Source organism: Salmo trutta, chromosome 15 (genome assembly GCF_901001165.1).
Source record: "Salmo trutta chromosome 15, fSalTru1.1, whole genome shotgun sequence".
Taxonomy (NCBI): Eukaryota; Metazoa; Chordata; class Actinopteri; order Salmoniformes; family Salmonidae; genus Salmo; species Salmo trutta.
In genome coordinates this window covers 58,425,171-58,445,799 of record NC_042971.1, presented here as the reverse complement: position 1 = coordinate 58,445,799, position 20,629 = coordinate 58,425,171, and the positions used below count along the sequence as shown (strand labels likewise).

The window sequence follows — 20,629 nt, the reverse complement described above, 5'->3', positions numbered from 1 at the left end:
TTTGTTTTTGTGTGATTTAAATTAAATATTAGATGATTGTCTGCGATTATTTTTATCAAGATTACATTCGTTTTATACAGTGGTGTAAAGTACTTAAGTAAAAAATACTTTAAAGTACTAAAGTTGTTTTTTGGGGGGGTATCTGTACTTTACTATTTATATATTTGACTTTTACTAAACTATATTCCTTAAGAAAATATTGTATTTTTTACTCCATACATTTTCCTTGACACACAAAAGTACTCACTACATTTTGAATGCGTAGCAGGACAAGAAAATAGTTCAATTCACGCACTTATCCAAACCTCCTTGGTCATCCCTACTGCCTCTGATCTGGGGGACTCACTAAACAGACAACATCCCTGGTCATCCCTACTGCCTCTGATCTGGGGGACTCACTAAACAGACAACATCCCTGGTCATCCCTACTGCCTCTGATCTGGGGGACTCACTAAACAGAGAACATCCCTGGTCATCCCTACTGCCTCTGATCTGGGGGACTCACTAAACCGACATGCTTTGTTTGTAAATGATGTCAGTGTTGGAGTGTGCCCCTGGCTTTCTGTAAATAAAAAAATAAAAAACAAGAAAAGGGTGCCATCTGGTTTGTTTAATATAAGGAATTTGAAATGATTTATACTTTTACTTTTGATAGTTAAATATATTTTAAACCAAATACTTTGACTTTCTCAAGTAGAATTTTACTGGGTGACTTTTACTTGAGTCATTTTCTATTAAGGTATCTTTACTTTTACTCAAGTACGACGGTTGGCTACTTTTTCCACCACTGGCTTTATATTGTATAAAAGATACTAGCACAACTAATTATTTCTAGCACCAAAGATGCTCTCTTTTTAGTTGGCTATAGAAGTGCACTGTTAGGGGTTTACAGGAAGCGGTGCTGTATAATATTCCTTGCAGGTCAAATCATGAGGAGTCGCCCAACTACTACAAACATTGACCTTGTACATGCTGGATTTCTGTCGTGAAACAAAGCCAAATAATGACATTCTCTAAAGTACAGTTGAAGTTGTTTACATACACCTTAGCCAAATACATTTAAACTCAGTTTTCACAATTCCTGACATTTAATCCTAGTAAAAATAACCCTGTCTTAGGTCAGTTAGGATCACAACTTTATTTTAAGAATGTGAAATGTCAGAATAATAGTAGAGATAATGATTTATTTCAGATTTTATTTCTTTCATCGCATTCCCCGTGGGTCAGAAGTTTACATACACTCAATTAGTATTTGGTAGCATTGCCTTTAAATTGTTTAACTTGGGTCAAATGTTTCGGGTAGCCTTCCACAAGCTTCCCGCAATAAGTTGGGTGAATTTTGGCCCATTCCTCCTGACAGAGCTGGTGTAACTGAGTCAGGTTTGTAGGCCTCCTTGCTCGCACATGCTTTTTCAGTTCTGCCCACAAATGTTCTATATGATTGAGGTCAGGGCTTTGTGATAGCCACTCCAATACCTTGACTTTGTTGTCCTTAAGCCATTTTGCCACAACTTCAGAAGTATGCTTGGGGTCATTGTCCACCATTTGCAACCAAGCTTTAACTAACTAGCTGATGTCTTGAGAAGTTACTTCAATATATCACATCATTTTCCTACCTCATGATGCCATCTATTTTGTGAAGTGCACCAGTCCCTCCTGCAGCAAAGCACCCCCACAACATAATGCTGCCACCCCTGTGCTTCAAGGTTGGGATGGTGTTCTTCGGCTTGCAAGCATCCCCCTTTTTCCTCCAAACATAATGATGGTCATTATGGCCAAACAGTTCCATTTTTGTTTCATCAGACCAGAGGACATTTCTCCAAAAAGTACCATCTTTTTCCCCATATGCAATTGCAAACCGTAGTCTGGCTTTTTTATGGCGGTTTTGGAGAAGTGGCTTCTTCCTTGCTAAGCCTTTCAGGTTATGTCGATATAGGACTCATTTTACTGTGGATATAGATACTTTTGTACCTGTTTCCTCCAGCATCTTCACAAGGTCATTTGCTGTTGTTCTGGGATTGATTGCACTTTTCGCACCAAAGTACGTTCATCTCTAGGAGACAGAATGTGTCTCCTTCCTGAGCGGTATGACGGCAGCATGGTCCCATGGTGTTTAGACTTGCGTGCTATTGTTTGTACAGATGAACGTGGTACCTTCAGGCGTTTGGAAATTGCTCCCAAGGATGAACCAGATTTGTGGAGGTCTAAAAAAAAATTCTGAGGTCTTGGCTGATTTCTTGTGATTTTCCTATGATGTCAAGCAAAGTGGCACTGAGTTTGAAGGTAGGCCTTGAAATACATCCACAGGTACACCTCCAATTGACTCAAATGATGTCAATTAGCCTATCAGAAGCTTCTAAAGCCATGACATAATTTTCTGGAATTTTCCAAGCTGTTTTACGACACAGTCAATTTAGTGTATGTAAACTTCTGACCCACAGGAATTATGATACAGTGAATTATAAGTGAAATTATCTGTCAACAATAGTTGGAAAAATGACTTGTGTCATGCACAAAGTAGACGTCCTAATCGACCGGCCAAAACTATAGTTTGTTAACAAGAAATGTGTGGAGTGGTTGGAAAAACGAGTTTTAATGACTCCAACCTAAGTGTATGTAAACTTCCAACTTCAAGGGGTTTATGTACCCTTTTGATTCAACTAGCCATCAACAAGGTAATGCGGTAGTAATGAAGACATGGCGTAATGGTTACACTGAGTTTACTGGGTCATTAAGTGTTACAGATTCTGGCGTGGATGGATCCAGGCTTGTTGTAGATATATTTATTTATACCTACTCCTATGGTCATTGATTGTCCATAAGAGTTGACAGCACAAACGGATTTGGGACCAGGCTAGATGGATGCTAAATAACATCAACAGCAGTTTGCAACTCATTTCTTCCCCAGTGAAAAACAGAGACACTGCTGAATGAATATAAGACAAAGGACAAGGCCAATAAGTTCATAGACCGACACTTTGGTGAATATGACACCAACATGGACCCAGAGGAGAGAGGTTTTCAATGGAGAGACGTAAGATCCGATACAGGCAGACACACGTCTCTTGTTCTCTTCTCTGCCCATTTGACATAAATCACAAAACTATCTCCAGCAGAGCTGCACTTTGGCTGCTTTTAGCAACGAGGGTGTATTTAACACCACACAGTAAGTTGGACATTGAATTTTATTTAACTTCTGGCTTCGCGCTGACTTTTTTTTTGCAACCCAATACAATAGGGAGCAATGCTAGTGTATGTAAATACAACCGCATTGCTAAAAGCGGCTACAGTTTGGCTGACCCTGTGCTCCTCTGAAATATGTGTGTTGTGGGGGAGAAGAAGGACATGTACAACCTGAATGAGGAGGAGTTGACCCACACCGACCAGTCTCTGTCTGAGATGGAGAAGCTCAACGACTTGGTAGACAGTGATGATGAAGCCGATGAGAAAGGAATCCTCTCAGGTGAGATACATTTTTACATTTACGTCATTTAGCAGACGCTCTTATCCAGAGCGACTTACAGTAGTGAATGCATACATTTCATACAATTTCATACATTTTTTTCTGTGCTGGCCCCCCGTGGGAATCGAACCCACAACCCTGGTGTTGCAAACACCATGCTCTACCAACTGAGCTACAGGGAAGGCTATACACAATGACCCTAGACTTCACACAATTGGTGGGGAGCTGTAGACCAGGGTGAGAGAGAACAAGAAGGGGTGGAGGAGATGTATTTTTTTTATTTCTTTTTTTATTTCACCTTTATTTAACCAGGTAGGTCAGCTGAGAACAAGTTCTCATTTACAACTGCGACCTGGCCAAGATAAAGCACAGCAGTGCGACAAAAACAACAACACAGAGTTACACATAAACAAACGTACAGTCAAAAACACAATATAAAAATCTATGTACAGTGTGTGCAAATATAGAAGAGTAGGGAGGTAGGCAATAAATAGGCCATAGAGGTGAAATAATTACAATTTAGTATTAACACTTGTCAAGTCGCGTCAATTCGAATCTGGTATTAGGATATAAACAAACCATGCAACTTTGTTTTGCAATGATTATTTAATTCATCTTTAAGTAAATAGAATGATAGTACAAATGGAAAATATGATGATATATACGGTCTCTCTGTGACACCACGCAGGGCAGACAGAGAAGAGAGCGACACATCCTTTGTTCATGCTTAAATACTCTGACAGAGATAGTTCCCGCTCACTGCTGGCCTGTCAGAGGGAGGAGGAGCGTGGTTTAAACTTGCTCATCCTATCGTCGGCGCGCAGGCTGTTCCCAGCCTCGTGACGCACTTCCTGTCGCCGGGTGTAGTTCTTGTCTTCAGCAGTTGACTTATCTGTAGTTTATATACTTATTATTGTAGCATAGCTTCCCCAGTATATTATATAGGTTATGCAAACAAATAGCCAGTTCAACCCTAACACACTGGAGTGATAAATGTGCAGATGATGATGTGCAAGTAAAAATACTGGGGTGCAAAAGAGCAAGAGGGTAAGTAATAATATGGGGATGAGGTAGTTGGGTGTGCTATTTACAGATTGGCTGTGTACAGGTACAGTGATCAGTAAGCTGCTCTGACAGCTGATGCTTAAAGTTAGAGAGGGAGATATAAGACACCAGCTTCAGTGATTTTTGCAATTCGGTCCAGTCATTGGCAGCAGAGAACTGGAAGGAAAGGCGCCAAAGGAAGTGTTGGCTTTGGGGATGACCAGTGAGATATACCTGCTGGAGCGCGTGCTATGGGGTGAGTGTTGCTGTGGTGACCAGTGAGCTGAGATGAGGCGGGGCTTCACCTAGCAAAGACTTATAGATGACCTGGAGACAGTGGGTTTGGCGACCAACATCTAGCAAGGACCAGCCATCGAGAGCGTACAGGTCGCAGTGGTGGGTAGTATATGGGGCTTTGGTGATAAAACGGATGGCACTGGGATAGACTACATCCAGTTTGCTGAGTAGAGTGTTGGAGGCTATTTTGTAAATGACATCGCTGAAGTCGAGGATCGGTAGGATAGTCCGTTTTACGAGGGTATGTTTGGCAGCATGAGTGAAGGATGCTTTGTTGCTTTCTAGATTTAATTTTGGATTGGAGATGCTTAATGTAAGTCTGGAAGGAGAGTTTACAGTCTAACCAGACACCTAGATATATTATGAATTTTTCAGTACATATGTGGCAATTATTTATTTCAGAAGGAGCCAGCAAAACTAGTGTACGTTTATGTGCACTAGGTCATTGGACACCATTAGACATGCACGTGGTTATTCTTGTAACTGTTATGGCCAACTATGGTTACACCTCTTGGGTTTTTTCCAGAACAGGCCTGTTCCTTTCAGAGGAGTAAGCAGGATAACATGTATTGGTTAGTCCTGTAGAGTGGTCTGAGAGGTCTGTTGCTATGGTCCTACGTGACTCTACAAGTTGAATGTCCTAATATGAAGGCAATATGATAACGGTGGCTAAATGCCAGAGGTGATGAGCCATTAAGAGGAGTTACTATGAGGATGACGTAAGAAGGACAAATGTATAAGTATTCTGTGCCAAGACCGGAAGGCAGTTGTTTTCATGATCCAGCTCGGATTTTATTATGAAGTAATAAAAAGTCTATTTGAACTCACATGCTCTGGTATTTATGAAATATGATTGACCAAATATTTCCATGACAGTATTTGTAGTTGTCCACATATTCTAGCTCAGAACCGTCCAGAGTAGTGATGCTAGTCAGGCAGGAGGGTGCGGGAAGCAATCGGTTGAAAAGCAAGCACTTAGAGGACAGTTGTATGGCGTTGAAGCTCATTTGGAGGTTTGTTAGCACAGTGTCCAAAGAAGGGCCAGATGTATACAGAATTGTGTCGTCTGCGTAGAGGTGGATCAGAGAATCACCAGCAGCAAGAGTGCCATCATTGATATATACAGAGAAAAGAGTCGGCCCGAGAATTGAACCCTGTGGTATCCCCATAGAGACTGCCAGAGGTCCAGACAACAGGCCCTCCGATTTGACACACTGAACTCTATCTGAGAAGTAGTTGGTGAACCAGGCAAGGTGGTCATTTGAGAAGCCAAGGCTATTGAGTCTGCGGTGTGATGTGGTGAATGTGGTGATTGACAGAGTCGAAAACCTTGGCCAGGTCGATGAAGACGGCTGCACAGTACTGTCTTTTATTGATGGCGGTTATAATATCATTTAGGACCTTGAGCGTGGCTGAGGTGCACCCATGACCAGCTCGGAAACCAGATTGCATAGTGGAGAAGGTATGGTGGGGTTCGAAATGGTCGGTTATCTGTTAACTTGGCTTTCGAAGATTTTAGAAAGGCAGGGCAGGATGGATATAGGTCTATAACAATTTGAGTCTAAAGTGTCTCCCCCAATACGAAAGAGAGGTTGAATAAGCTAGTAATAGGGGTTGCAACAATTTCGGCGGATCATTTTAGAAAGAGAGGGTCCAGATTGTCTATCCCAGCTGATTTGTTGGGATCCAGATTTTGCAGCTCTTTCAGAACATCAGCTGTCTGGATTTGGGTGAAGGAGAAGCGGGGGGGCTTGGGCAAGTTGCTGCGGGTGGTGTTGAGATGTTGGCCGGGGTAGGGGTAGCCAGGTGGAAAGCATGGCCAGCCGTGGAAAAATGCTTATTGAAATGATAAATTATCGTAGATTTATCGTGTTTCCTATCCCAGTGGGCAGCTGGGAGGAGGTGCTCTTACTCTCCATGGACTTTACAGTGTTCCAAAACTTTTTGGAATTAGTGCTACAGGAAGAAAATGTATGTTTGAAAAAGCTAGCCTTAGCTTTCCTAACTGACTGAGTATATTGGTTCCTGACCTCCCTGAAAAGTTGCATATCGCGGGGGCTATTCAATGCTAATGCAGAATGCCACAGGATGTTTTTGTGCTGGTCAAGGGCAGTCAGGTCTGGGGTGAGTCAAGGGCTATATCTGTTCTTAGTTCAATTTTTTTTTTAATGGGGCATACTTATTTAAGATGGTGAGGAAAACACTTTTGAAGAGCAACCAGGCATCCTCTACTGACGGGGTGAGGCCAATATCCTTCCAGGATACCCGGGCCAGGTCGATTAGAAAGTGTTTTAGGGAGCATTTGACAGTGATGAGGGGGGGTCGTTTGACCGTGGACCCATTACGGATGCAGGGAATGAGGCAGTGATCGCTGAGATCCTGGTTGAAGACAGCAGAGGTGTATTTAGAGGGCAAGTTGGTCAGGATGATATCTATGAGGGTGCCCATGGTTACGGACTTACGGTTGTACCTGGTAGGTTCCTTGATAATTTGTGTGAGATTGAGGGCATCTAGTTTAGATTGTAGGACGGCCGCGGTGTTAAGCATGTCCCAGTTTAGGTCACCTAACAGTACGAACTCTGAAGATAGATGGGGGGCGATTAATTCACACATGGTGTCCAGGGCACAGCTGGGGGCTGCGAGAGAGAAGGGGGTAGAGGAGAGGAAGAGAAACAAATAGGAGGTAATCTATGAGTAAGTAAAGATGTACGTAGTGCTACCTCTTATTTTTAAAGACAAAAATACTATCTGTTGAAGTAGGGACCATAAAGATGACATTTTCTCATCCATCTGTCCTCCAGCCAAGCTGACTGCGTCCTACGTCGGAGGAGGCCTACTGAGAAGGAAGACCCCAGGAGAGAAGGACGATAAGGGGAACCACAAAGCCAAGTCCAGACAGCAACTCCTCGAGGAGCTCATCTTCAAGTCCAAACAGGAAAAGGTGAGCTTCCCTCACCTATTAGAGAATATGCTTTATTGTCGTCATAGCCCCACAGTGGAGGTAATGTCATAATACCCATAAAACCTAGCCATCAAACAGGGAAATGGTTTTTCCATCATGCATTTTTCCCATATGTGATTTTAGAAACACTTAAGGGCTGTGTTTCATGTAGACTTACCCTGGCGGGACATTTTGATAACCATTTAAATCTCTCTGACAAGGTAACTTTTTGTCTGATAGAGAGGCATCGTTAGGCAAATCATGGTTGGGTCTTCCTTTATTAATCTGTAATGGACTGTAGCCCCTGCCACATGCGGAGGGTGTCAGAGCCTGTGTAGTATGATTACACTTTATTCCTATATTGTCCTTTTGATGACTCTTTGGAGGTCGTAGCTGGACTTCTTGTACTTGTTTCTGTCCTCAGCCATAGCATTAGGGTTGTCTGCGATAGCCCTGTGTGCGGTCGTCCTTTAGTTTAGCGCCAACCTCTATGTTAATCCAGAGGTTGGAGGAGGTTCTAAATCCAGAGGTTTTGATTGGAGGAGCAGCGAACCTTAGTGTACAAAGTCTGCTGACGCATTTCCTAATGAAGCCAATGATGGTGATTATCTTACCTTATTGTATGTCTGTGGGTAATTTAAACAATAAGACCAGAGTGGGTGTGGTATATGGCCAGTATACCACGGCTAAGGGCTGTTCTTAAGCACGATGCAATGCGGAGTCCCTGGACACAACCCTTAGCCGTGGTACATTGGCCATATCTCCTAAACCCCCTAGGTGCCTTACTGCTATTATAAACTGTTTACCAATGTAATTAAAGCAGTAAAAATTATTGTTTTGTCATACCCGTGGTATACGGTCTGATATATCACAGCTGTCAGCCAATCAGCAATCAGGGCTCGAACCACCCAGTTTCTAATATGAGTTGACCATCATGTTTATGGGTTTTGATGTCATCATCCCTATCCCAATATGAGTAGCCATGCCTTCTGTTTCTCTTTATAGGATGGGAAGTGGAACATCAAGAAGGAGGAGGGAGAGATGGAGGGGGGTGACGATGAAGAGGGAGGTGAAGAGGAGGAACCTGAGGAGGAGGAGGATAGCCACTCAGACCTGGACTCTGATCAGAAAAGCGAGGGAGGAGAGCATGAGGAATAAGAGAAGGATGAAGAGCCTGCAACTAAAACTCAGCTGAGCGAGGAGGAGAGGAAAGCCCAGGCGGAGGCAGCTAAAGCAGAGCTCCCATACACTTTGAGGTAAGACCCTGTGTTATAGGATCCAGTTTGTATAGGTAAAGGACTAATTCCTTACTACATCTAGACCTTGAATGATTTTCTGGTTCCAAATTGAAAGCTAATATTGATTTATCTTTATTTTTTATCCCTTTATTTATTTTTTTGAATTTTAAAAACATCCTTTCTTTCTCTCTCTCTCTCTCTCTCTCTCTCTCTCTCTCTCTCTCTCTCTCTCTCTCTCGAGTCCTCTAACAAAACAATATACACTGATTGTACAAAACATTAGGAACACCTGCTCTTTCCATGACATAGACTGACCAGGTGAATCCAGGTGAAAGCTATGATCCCTTATTGATGTCACTTGTTAAATCCACTTCAATCAGTGTAGATGAAGGCGTGGAGACAGGTTAGAGAAGGATTTTTAAACCTTGAGACATGGATTGAGACATGGATTGTGTATGTGCCATCACAGGGTGAAGGGCAAGACAACCGATTTAAGTGCCTTTGAACAGGGTATGGTAGTAGGTGCCAGTTGCACCGGTTTGAGTGTGTCAAGAACTGCAATGCTGCTGGGTTTTTCACAGTTTCCCGTGTGTATCAAAAATGCTCCACCACCCAAAGGACATCCAGCCAACTTGACACAACTTTGGGAAGTATTGGGCCAGCATCCCAGTAGAAAGATTTTGACACCTTATAGAGTCCATTCGCCGACAAATTGAGTCTGTGCTGTTGGCAAAGGAGGGATACGGGGGGGTGCGACTCAATATTAGGAAGGTATTCTTAATGTTTTGTACACTCAGTGTACAGTTCTTCTTAGTGGTTATTTCAGAATGTCTCCACCCATGTTCACTGTACACCTGTCCTCTACTCCTCCCAGCTCCAGAGAGCTACAGTGATCTGAAGGGCCTGCTCCAGGGCCATCCTGCTGACCACCAGTGTATCGTCCTGGCCAGGAAGCAGAAGTCTAACCACCCCAGTCTGGCTATGGGCAACAAACTCCAACTACAGGTTAGTGGAGTTTACCTCAGCCATTTCAACATGGAATTCATGCTAATATTTGTATATACACAAATATAAATTGCACTGAAAACAAATATATTGCTATATCTACCTGTAAATGTATAGCCTATTTCAGTTAACTACTGTGCCGTTCTCTCGCCCTCAGAAATGATTTGGCTTTCTGGAGGCGTATGTGGATAAGTTGGCCACCAGGAGTCCACCAGAGTTTTCCACAATAGACAAACTAATCCTGTGAGTAACACTCCACAGCTCCCGAGTGGCGCAGCGGTCTAAGGCACTGCATCTCAGTGTCACTACAGTCCCTGGTTTGAATCCAGGCTGTATCACATCCGGCTGTGATTGGGAGTCCCATAGGGCGGCGCACAATTGGCCCAGCGTCGTCCAGGTTTGGCTGGGGTAGGCCGTCATTTTAAATAAGAATTTGTTCATAACTGACTTGCCTAGTTAAATAAAGGTTAAATAAAAATAAATTATACTCTCTGTACTTATGCTACATTACAGTCTCTCACCATACATACCATAAATGAGATACACTACACTGCACTACAGGTTTCTGTACTATAGATGTTGCTGTCCTAAGCCAGTAATGGTCCTGGTTTGGGCTTTTTTTATGTAACTTGTGATCAAAATGTCCTGTATCTACCTGCTGCCTCCCAGGCAGATGTATGGTCTATGTCAGCTGTTTCCTGAAGCTGCCTCCAAGGCAACGCAGACGGCCCTGGGAGAGAACGCTCACAGCTTGGAGGAGGTACTGGAGGTCAAGGGTCGGGCCGTCTTCCCTCGCCTCGATATGGTACTTATATGGTTCTGGTTCCTACCTCTTGTTGTCACTGAACTATTATATTTTTCTGCGTGAAACACTGCACAACATGTCAGGTCAGGAAAAAAGACCGGGAAATAGCCGTCTGACAAATGTGGATTCTGTTCCATTCGTTTTCTGACAGTGAGCTCCCGACTTCTGTGCGAATTGTTTTGTTCTGTCAAGTTGACATGTTGGTGACGTCACTCTCACTCTCTTTCTCTGTTGTGCTCTCTCTCTTTCTCTCTCTCTCTCTGTTTTCAGATAATTTACCTGAAGATAACAGCGCTGCTGTTCCCCACCTCAGACTTCCGTCACCACCCCAGCCCTACTGTACATCAGCCAGGCCCTCACCAAGGTTATTATACCAGCGTGTGTGTGCCTGTGTCAAGTTGTCTGGAATGGAAAAGTTCTTCCTTCACCACCATAGAAACACAAACAAGCATGTTTCTCAGCAATTATAAAGACTTCTCAATCACCCTCTCCTCTTCTTCTCTGTTCTCAACTAATCCATCCTGTCTACCTTCTGAAGGCTTATCTTTCATAGGATTTCATCATCTCCATCTCCTATCCCCTTCGAATCAACCCTTTTCCCAACCCTCAGTAGAAGTCTCTCTTGGCCTCCAGTCTCCCTTTTGAAGGGAGTTGGAGATCCAGACCTGGATTCAAATACTATTTGAAATCTTTCAAATACTTTCAGCGTTTGCTCTAGCCTGGTTGGAGTGCCAGATGGGCGGGGTTTGTTACTATTCAAGTGGATCCATTGTGCCAGGCAAGCTCAATCAAGCACAGCTAAAGTATTTGAAATGATTTCAAATAGTATTTGATTCCAGGTCTGCATTGAACCAGTTTGAGAGGAGAAGAGCGGCGTGTTCTCGCTTTGATCGTGATGTTTATGTAGAGGGCTCAGCTCCAGATGTTGCTCAATTGTTTCTGTTGCCACATGCCTGCACTTTCATTAAGACTCAGACTTTCCTTTTGACCCAAGGAGTCATGTTGTTTTTCTGTGTTGAATATGGTGGTGTTGTCAAAGCAAACTTGCCAGGGGAAAAGATGATGAAAGGAAGTTGTATTATTATGTAACATCCACACTCCAACAGCTTAATGAGTTTGAGGTTATGTGAACAGGCCGGAGAACATCAGAGCCTTCCCCAACACAGATAATTGGTGGTATCACTTCCCTGGCTAGCAAGATGAAGCTAAAGATGGCAGTTGGAGAAAAGACCAGAAGTGTCAAAGGTCATCGAGTAGTAGGAGATAGACATTGTTTTTCATATTTATGTTTGTATTATGGTTGATCTGCATATGTGTATGTTTGCCTCGTTTTAGTACGTTAGCAAAGTTGTGATTTTTGACTAGTCATTTCACTAGTGTGTGTGTGTGTGTGTTTGTGTGTGTGTGTGTGTGTGTGTGTGTGTGTGCTAGGGTTTCTGTACCATAATGGGGTATTTGGTATTACCTGAAGTGCACACAAGGGATGCACAAAACAAAACAATTGAAACATGGATCTTGATCCAGGAAGGGATTGATTGTCTCTGCTGTAACCAAGAAGCTTGATCTTGACATCTAGCCACTTAGCTAGCAAGTTAGCAAACCAAATCATAGCTGGGCTGCATATAATTTATTTGGCACATTTTAGATAGTTATATAGATTTTTTTTTTTTAAGGTATTGAAAATCATACAGTCGGTATGTCTAAATACCCCAGTATGAGTGTCAAACCGAACACTTTGTGCGTTCACGAGTCCATCTCAAACGCTAGTTGGTGAGTTTTCTAGGGCTCCACTGAGCCCCCCGAATCCTCTCATCGACTCGGCGCCCTTGGCAGCAACATCTTCCCATTTGTCTTACCATGTTACCTAGCAACAACAGTCACTACAACGACGCCCTCAAAAATAGAATAAATCAAGATATCTGCAAATCATTTGATGTTTAATTTCGAAGTTGTCTTTGTTACATATAGGTAAGGAGTTATGTTTTTTTGTTGTTAAGTTTGATCATGTAAGTTACACAAACTGTTCATTATTAACTAGTTACGCGTTAGCCTTCATATGAAACCAGAGAAGATAACCAACCAGTTAACGTAGTTAATGCAACACTAAATGCAATGCTCCTTCCATAAGCTAGCTACTGTATGTAGTAACATTATTTCATCACAATGAGCGAGGTTTAATGAATAGCCTGCTCTGCCCCGAGTCAGTACAGTAGCGAGTCAGTTGCTGTGTGTTTAGTTGAGCCAATGTTACAACGTAGTGATTGGTGCTTTGGTACGGACTGACTGCTGGGAACATGTCTACAACATCAGCAAGCTGTCAAACTATCGTAAATAAGTGACAAGCTACATGCTGTTTATCAGATCAGTGCCTAACATCCGACCTTAGCTAGCTATCTACAATTCCATCCCTGTGTTTGTCAGTGAAGCTAACTATCAGCAGACAGACTACAACAAGCTAAAACCAGCTGATGAAATCACTGGCGACTGATATACTATCACATATTTTGTAGAGAAATGTCTTTTTGTTTTTACAACGTTTTCACTGTCTATCGGAGTAACGTCTGGCTGCCCAGGTCCCCTGTACCCATGTTTCGTAGCAAGTGAGTCATGCTATTTTGTTATATTGATAAGTGGCAGTTGGGACGTCGACTGCGCATCGTCTCAATGCTAATTTTGTCCAAAACACTTTCAGACTCGAGTGATCACTATCTAACACAACAGCAGGTAGCCCTTTATCAAGGGGCCAATATTCGGTTTTAGATTCAGCCGGTACATACAGTATATCGTCCAAGCCTAGTGTGCCTGTGAATGTTTGTCGTGATTTCTGCCTAGAGGATGTGACATCAGGCCTGGGGTGCTGCCTTTCTGTAGAGTACCTCCTTCTCCAAGATGAGCTCAGGACAGAACCTCAACTTCCTGCTGGGTGTACGACAGCTGGCCATGCCAGACAAGACCTCTACAGGTAATGGTGTTACTGTCTCTCTATCTTCATGAGTTATTGCCCTATCTTCTCAGCAACTCACTTGGTCCTATTCAAACCTTTCTTATTGGACAAATTCAATTAGGTCCCTCCTCATTTCAGCCTCTTTGCTTCCATTTGGTTCTATGACCCAGGTTAGCAGTCTAATACCAGGGTTGGAGGCAAACGTCTGTAGCACATTTATTTCTGGAGCAAACGATTGCTGAAATCTGCTTTATCTAATTAGCGGTCGTTTGTAGCTCAGTTGGTAGAGCATGGTGCTTCTAACGCCAGGGTAGTGGGTTCGATTCCCGGAACCACCCATACGTAAAATGTATGCAGGTATGACTGTTAGTTGCTTTGGATAACATTGTCTGCTTAATGGCATGTATTATATTATTAGAACATCGCTACAAACTGAAGTCCATTAAGTCTATCAACATGAACCGGCGTTGAGATCTTCACATCTAGCATAGCTTAAATTCTGCCGATGACGGCTTGGCATAGCTGTGAAACTATTTCACCGGGCACTGCTAGTGCCATGGTGTCCTGACTGCACTCTACAGCACTCTGTATTATTGGACTGTGGCTGGCAGACACAGCGAGGCAATCACAATAGAGACAGGCAAGCAGTCATAGGTTGTTGGTTATTTATGTGTTCATTAGGACCACAGTGGACGAGCAGCGTTCTACTGCTCTGATGTCACAGATTTGATGATTAACAATGGAATTCTGAGAGTGAGAGAGACCAGGCCTACGTGGCTGACTGAGTTGCATAACAGCACATAATGAGACTACACACAGCAGTGTGGATTGACATGTAAACTGACATCACAGTGGGTGTGGCTGATTATACTACTACGGTACTGAAGGCCCGGTGGCTGGGTAGACTGCAGGGTTGGGGTCAATTTCAAATCATTCAATTCAGGAAGTAAAATCAAATGTTACTCATGAGGAGTCCTTTGTCTCATCAAAGCCCTGTCTGTTTTAATTTGAAAATGCTCAGGCCGATCCCCTCCGTCTGAGCCCCAGGCCCCTGGCATGACAGGCTGCTGTGTGGTCTTCCTTCCGTCCAGGTTACTCAGTGGTGCCTCCCTTCAGGCAGAGCTGGAAGGGCAGTGACCCGCTGGTGCTGTCAGAGCCTGCCTCTGTCTGCCACGCTGCAGCTCACCCTCACCACTGATCTGGGCACAGACCACTACAGTTGAGACTGAGAGAGCAGATCTGTAAGGTGGAAGTGATCTGGTGGAAGCACCACCACAACACTGATTCTACCTATCCAGACCGTTCAGATACACAGCTACACTGATTCTACCTATCCAGACCGTTCAGATACACAGCTACACTGATTCTACCTATCCAGACCGTTCAGATACACAGCTACACTAATTCTACCTATCCAGACTGTTCAGATACACAGCTACACTAATTCTACCTATCCAGACCGTTCAGATACACAGCTACACTAATTCTACCTATCCAGACTGTTCAGATACACAGCTACACTGATTCTACCTATCCAGACCGTTCAGATACACAGCTACACTAATTCTACCTATCCAGACTGTTCAGATACACAGCTACACTGATTCTACCTATCCAGACTGTTCAGATACACAGCTACACTGATTCTACCTATCCAGACCGTTCAGATACACAGCTACACTAATTCTACCTATCCAGACTGTTCAGATACACAGCTACACTGATTCTACCTATCCAGACCGTTCAGATACACAGCTACACTGATTCTACCTATCCAGACTGTTCAGATACACAGCTACACTAATTCTACCTATCCAGACCGTTCAGATACACAGCTACACTAATTCTACCTATCCAGACTGTTCAGATACACAGCTACACTAATTCTACCTATCCAGACCGTTCAGATACACAGCTACACTAATTCTACCTATCCAGACTGTTCAGATACACAGCTACACTGATTCTACCTATCCAGACCGTTCAGATACACAGCTACACTGATTCTACCTATCCAGACTGTTCAGATACACAGCTACACTAATTCTACCTATCCAGACCGTTCAGATACACAGCTACACTAATTCTACCTATCCAGACTGTTCAGATACACAGCTACACTAATTCTACCTATCCAGACCGTTCAGATACACAGCTACACTAATTCTACCTATCCAGACTGTTCAGATACACAGCTACACTGATTCTACCTATCCAGACCGTTCAGATACACAGCTACACTGATTCTACCTATCCAGACCGTTCAGATACACAGCTACACTAATTCTACCTATCCAGACTGTTCAGATACACAGCTACACTGATTCTACCTATCCAGACCGTTCAGATACACAGCTACACTAATTCTACCTATCCAGACCGTTCAGATACACAGCTACACTGATTCTACCTATCCAGACTGTTCAGATACACAGCTACACTAATTCTACCTATCCAGACTGTTCAGATACACAGCTACACTAATTCTACCTATCCAGACTGTTCAGATACACAGCTACACTGATTCTACCTATCCAGACTGTTCAGATACACAGCTACACTGATTCTACCAATCCAGACTGTTCAGATACACAGCTCCACCTCTACACTGAATCTACCTATCCAGACCGTTCAGCTACACTGATTCTACCTATCCAGACTATTCAGGTACACTGATTCTACCTATCCAGACTGTTCAGATACACAGCTACACTGATTCTACCTATCCAGACTGTTCAGGTACACTGATTCTACCTATCCAGACTGTTCAGGTACACTGATTCTACCTATCCAGACTGTTCAGGTACACTGATTCTACCTATCCAGACTGTTCAGGTACACTGATTCTACCTATCCAGACTGTTCAGATACACAGCTACACTGATTCTACCTATCCAGACTGTTCAGCTACACTGATTCTACCTATCCAGACTGTTCAGCTACACTGATTCTACCTATCCAGACTGTTCAGCTACACTGATTCTACCTATCCAGACCGTTCAGCTACACTGATTCTACCTATCCAGACTGTTCAGATACACAGCTACACTGATTCTACCTATCCAGACTGTTCAGCTACACTGATTCTACCTATCCAGACTGTTCAGATACACAGCTACACTGATTCTACCTATCCAGGCCGTTCAGCTACACAGCTACACTGATTCTACCTATCCAGACCTGTTTAGATCTCTATGTTAAACGGTTAGGCCCAATGTTAAACGGATTAGGGAACAAATTGTTCTGTGTGTCTTCAGAGATGAGACCGAGATCAGGCAGGCAGTGAGTGTGGGCAATGGGATAATTACAATTGGTCAGAATTAGTCAGCAGTGTTCTATTGCTCCTTCACACTACATCTGGTGTGTAGGCGGAGGGAGCGAGGGAGCGAGGGAGGGAGGGAGCGAGGGAGGGAGCGAGGGAGGGAGGGAGCGAGGGAGGGAGCGAGGGAGGGAGCGAGGGAGGGAGCGAGCGAGGGAGGGAGGGAGGGAGGGAGCGAGAGAGGGAGCGAGAGAGAGACTGAAGCAGTATAGCAAGTAGGCCATGTCCTATGAAAGTGCCAGGACCTCCTCTGCCATTATCCAAGCCCTTATTCTCAATAATAGGTTTAGTAATGAGGTGTCAAATTCAAGTGGACCCCTCTGAAGTTATTGAGTGGGACGATGTAGGGTGCACCCTATTAGTGCACTAGTTTTGACCAGGACCATTAGGGAACAGGGTGCCATTTGGGATGCCATTGTAGTGTAGGAGGAGGAGTGAAGAGTGTTGAGGTGGATGAACTAGTGCTATTCTGTCATCATTGTCATCAATATATGTGCTGCTGTTAGTTGTTGGCTTGGCACGGTAATTGTATAATTGTGTAACTGACGATTGTCAAATCACATTTTATTTGTCACATGCGCCGAATACAACAGGTGTAGAGACCTTATCATGATTATGGAGGTACACCACCAAGAAAATAAAATAACCGTCATAATCGTTTTAAGAACTTCATTTTCAAGTTTTCTCAATTTTGTGATATCCAATTGGTAGTTTACAGTCCTGTCCCATCGCTGAAATTCCCCTACGGACTCGGGAGAGGCGAAGGTCGAGAGCCACACTGCCAAGCCACACTGCTTCTTGACACACTGCTCACTTAACCCAGAACCCAGCCGCACCAATGTGTCGGAGGAAACACCGTCCAGCTGGCGACCGAAGTCAGCATGCAGGAGCCTGGCCCTCCACAAGGAGTTGTTGGAGTGCTATAGGACAAGGAAATCCCGGCCGCCAAAACCTCCTCTAACCCGGACGATCATAGGCCAATTGTGCGCCACCTCATGGGTCTCCCAGTCACAGACAGCTGTGACACAGCCTGGAATCGAACCCGGGTCTGTAGTGATGCCTCAAGCACTGCGATACAGTGCCTTAGACTGCTGCGCCACTCGGGAGGCCAAACAGTCTAGCCAGTTTTAGAATGGTGTTGTGGAACAAACAGCTGACTGAAGACGGCTGCAGCCAATGTGCTGTTGAGTCTGTTTCCGTGGCAACATGGAATCTTTACGTGATGAAACTTTGTTGCTTTTTGTTTTGGAGCAAATGAGTATCATTAAATACATGTACCCAATTCCTTAGTAAAAACAGCACCCACTTCGTGGCAGTCAGGAGCAAAGGAGAGGAGACCGATGACCGTCACAGCCCTAGTTACTTTATTTGAGCAGTAATGATACTGGCACCCATTTTCCTGTTTTAAATCAGTTGATTGTTTCCTCTGAAACACACACACACACACCCTCTACTCATAAACCATTTATACCCATAGCCACTTGGTGTGTGGTTATATCCTAATTGTCTAGATTCTTGTGGGGCTTACAAAGACCGATGCAGGGCTATGCTGAGTGAATAGACGGAGTGAGTGTGTGTGTGTGAAGTGTCAGCCCTGTGGTAATTATCAACACTGTGTTAGCTGCTCGGAATCAGCCTCAAGAGATTAGAGTCAGTATGATCCTGTAGGGTAGTGGACTGCATTCACACACTCCTCCCCCGGGCGAGAGAGAGAGAGAAGTGTGTATGTTTTCTGTGTGTCGGAGTGAGTGTGTTTTTCCGTTAATTCCTATGTGCCTGTTTGTTGAAATGGTCATTAAATCAGTGTGTACTTCTGTCCTAATGATGTCCCACCGTCTGTCCTCTCCTTAGGCTGTCTTTGGCCACTTGTCTGGACCTGCTGAAGTGCTGCTCCTCACTCTACAGAGAACTCACTTCCTGTAGCCACATCTTCCAGCCAATCAGCATACTGCTCTCCAAACACCGGCGTGTCAAAATGTGCCCTACAGCCTTACAGGTGAGTGGAACTGCATTGTCAGCAAGCCCTGGGCAAATGTTGCTTTTTGACGCTAAATTAGTGTCCAAAATCGAGCATGGAAAAATAAAAAAGTTTGTTTGCTTAAAAGAAGCAGTGGTCACCTTAGTGTCCCTGTATGTAACACTATGGTCAGGGTCAATTTCAATAAGGGGAATTGGAATTTCAATTTACTTCCTGAAATGACTGACTTGAAATGAAATTGACCCCAACCCCGGACTACCCCTAATTTCCCTGTCTGCCGCTACAGGGAGTCCTTGTTTTTGTCCATCACCAAATGGGAATAGTGGTCAATCAGTAGAAAGATGCTTGTTCACAGCTCACCCTCACTGAAATGTAGACTATTTCACCACTAGTTGTCAATGATTGCAAGTCTACATGTTTTGTTATAGGAGGTTTTCCTCTACACAATGGAATGTATTCTAAACACGTATGATCTTCTAGCTGGTTAGTGAGTGGATGGTATCTGACAGCAAAACACCCTTTTTACATTTTTACCAAGCAAAGCAGCGCTTCCTATTTTCCTTTTATCTGTGGATGTTGACTGACTGATTTAACTCGTATTAGACAGTTGTAATATAACCTTGTACTTTGTGTTTCTGTTATCCCAGGAGGATCATGGAGAAGAAGAAACCCATTCCTCCTAAACTGCTCACACCAAAGATTGTGGAAGTGTGAGTAAGACCTCTGAATTCAGTCATTTGTATAGTATGCCTTTCTGAAGATGGGATAGAGAAGGAAGATATTCCTCTGGAGTGTCACCTTAACCCATGTTGCTCACACCAAAGATAGTAGAAAAATTGTAGAAGTGTGAGAGACCGTTGATTTGAGTTAGTTGTGAAGCATTACTCCTTGAAGATTTAGGTAGTGGAACTATTTCCTCGTTAGTGTGTTACCTTCACTTAGCTGTAAACCTTAACATTTGAATTACATTTTTTACATGGCATTCATTTTGAACTTTCTCTAGATTCTTCTTTTTTTTTGTCTAGACTGGACTATGGGAAGAAGCGAGGGAACATGAAGGAGGAGAAGGAGAGGTTAAACCAGAACTATCAGAAGGAGTTTAAGGGAGCTCTGACCGAGATCCGTAAAGACACCAGCTTCCTGGCCCCAGAGAAACTCAGCGAGGTCATGGGCAGGTCTGTAGGACATCCTTCTCTCTTAATCAATCAAAAAGTTACTACATTTTTTATAAAGCATTTGATTTGGTCTGGCTAGGGTTTGCACTTTTGGGACTATTTAATTGGTTCCAGGCAGCCAGGCTCAATTAAACACAGCTCAACTATTTGAACTACTATTTGATTCCAGGTCTACACACTGCAAAATATACTTTTACATGTAGAAATGACCTGACGTTTTTGTGTGTGTGTAGGGATGCGAAGAGGAAGGTGAAGGAGCTGTTTGGCAGTCTGGCCACTCAGGAGGGAGAGTGGAAGGCTCTGATTCACAACTGAAGATGAGAAGGAACAGCAGACACTGATCTATTCACAACTGAAGAGGAGGAGGAGGAGGAACAGCAGACACTGATCTATTCATAACTGAAGAGGAGGAGGAGGAAC

General features: G+C 43.6%; 1 pseudogene; it reads left to right on the top strand.

Moving 5' to 3' along the window:
* Window positions 1-2,689: 2,689 nt before the first annotated feature.
* On the top strand, window positions 2,690-20,618 carry LOC115148353 (nucleolar protein 14-like; annotated as a pseudogene).
* Window positions 20,619-20,629: the final 11 nt, after the last annotated feature.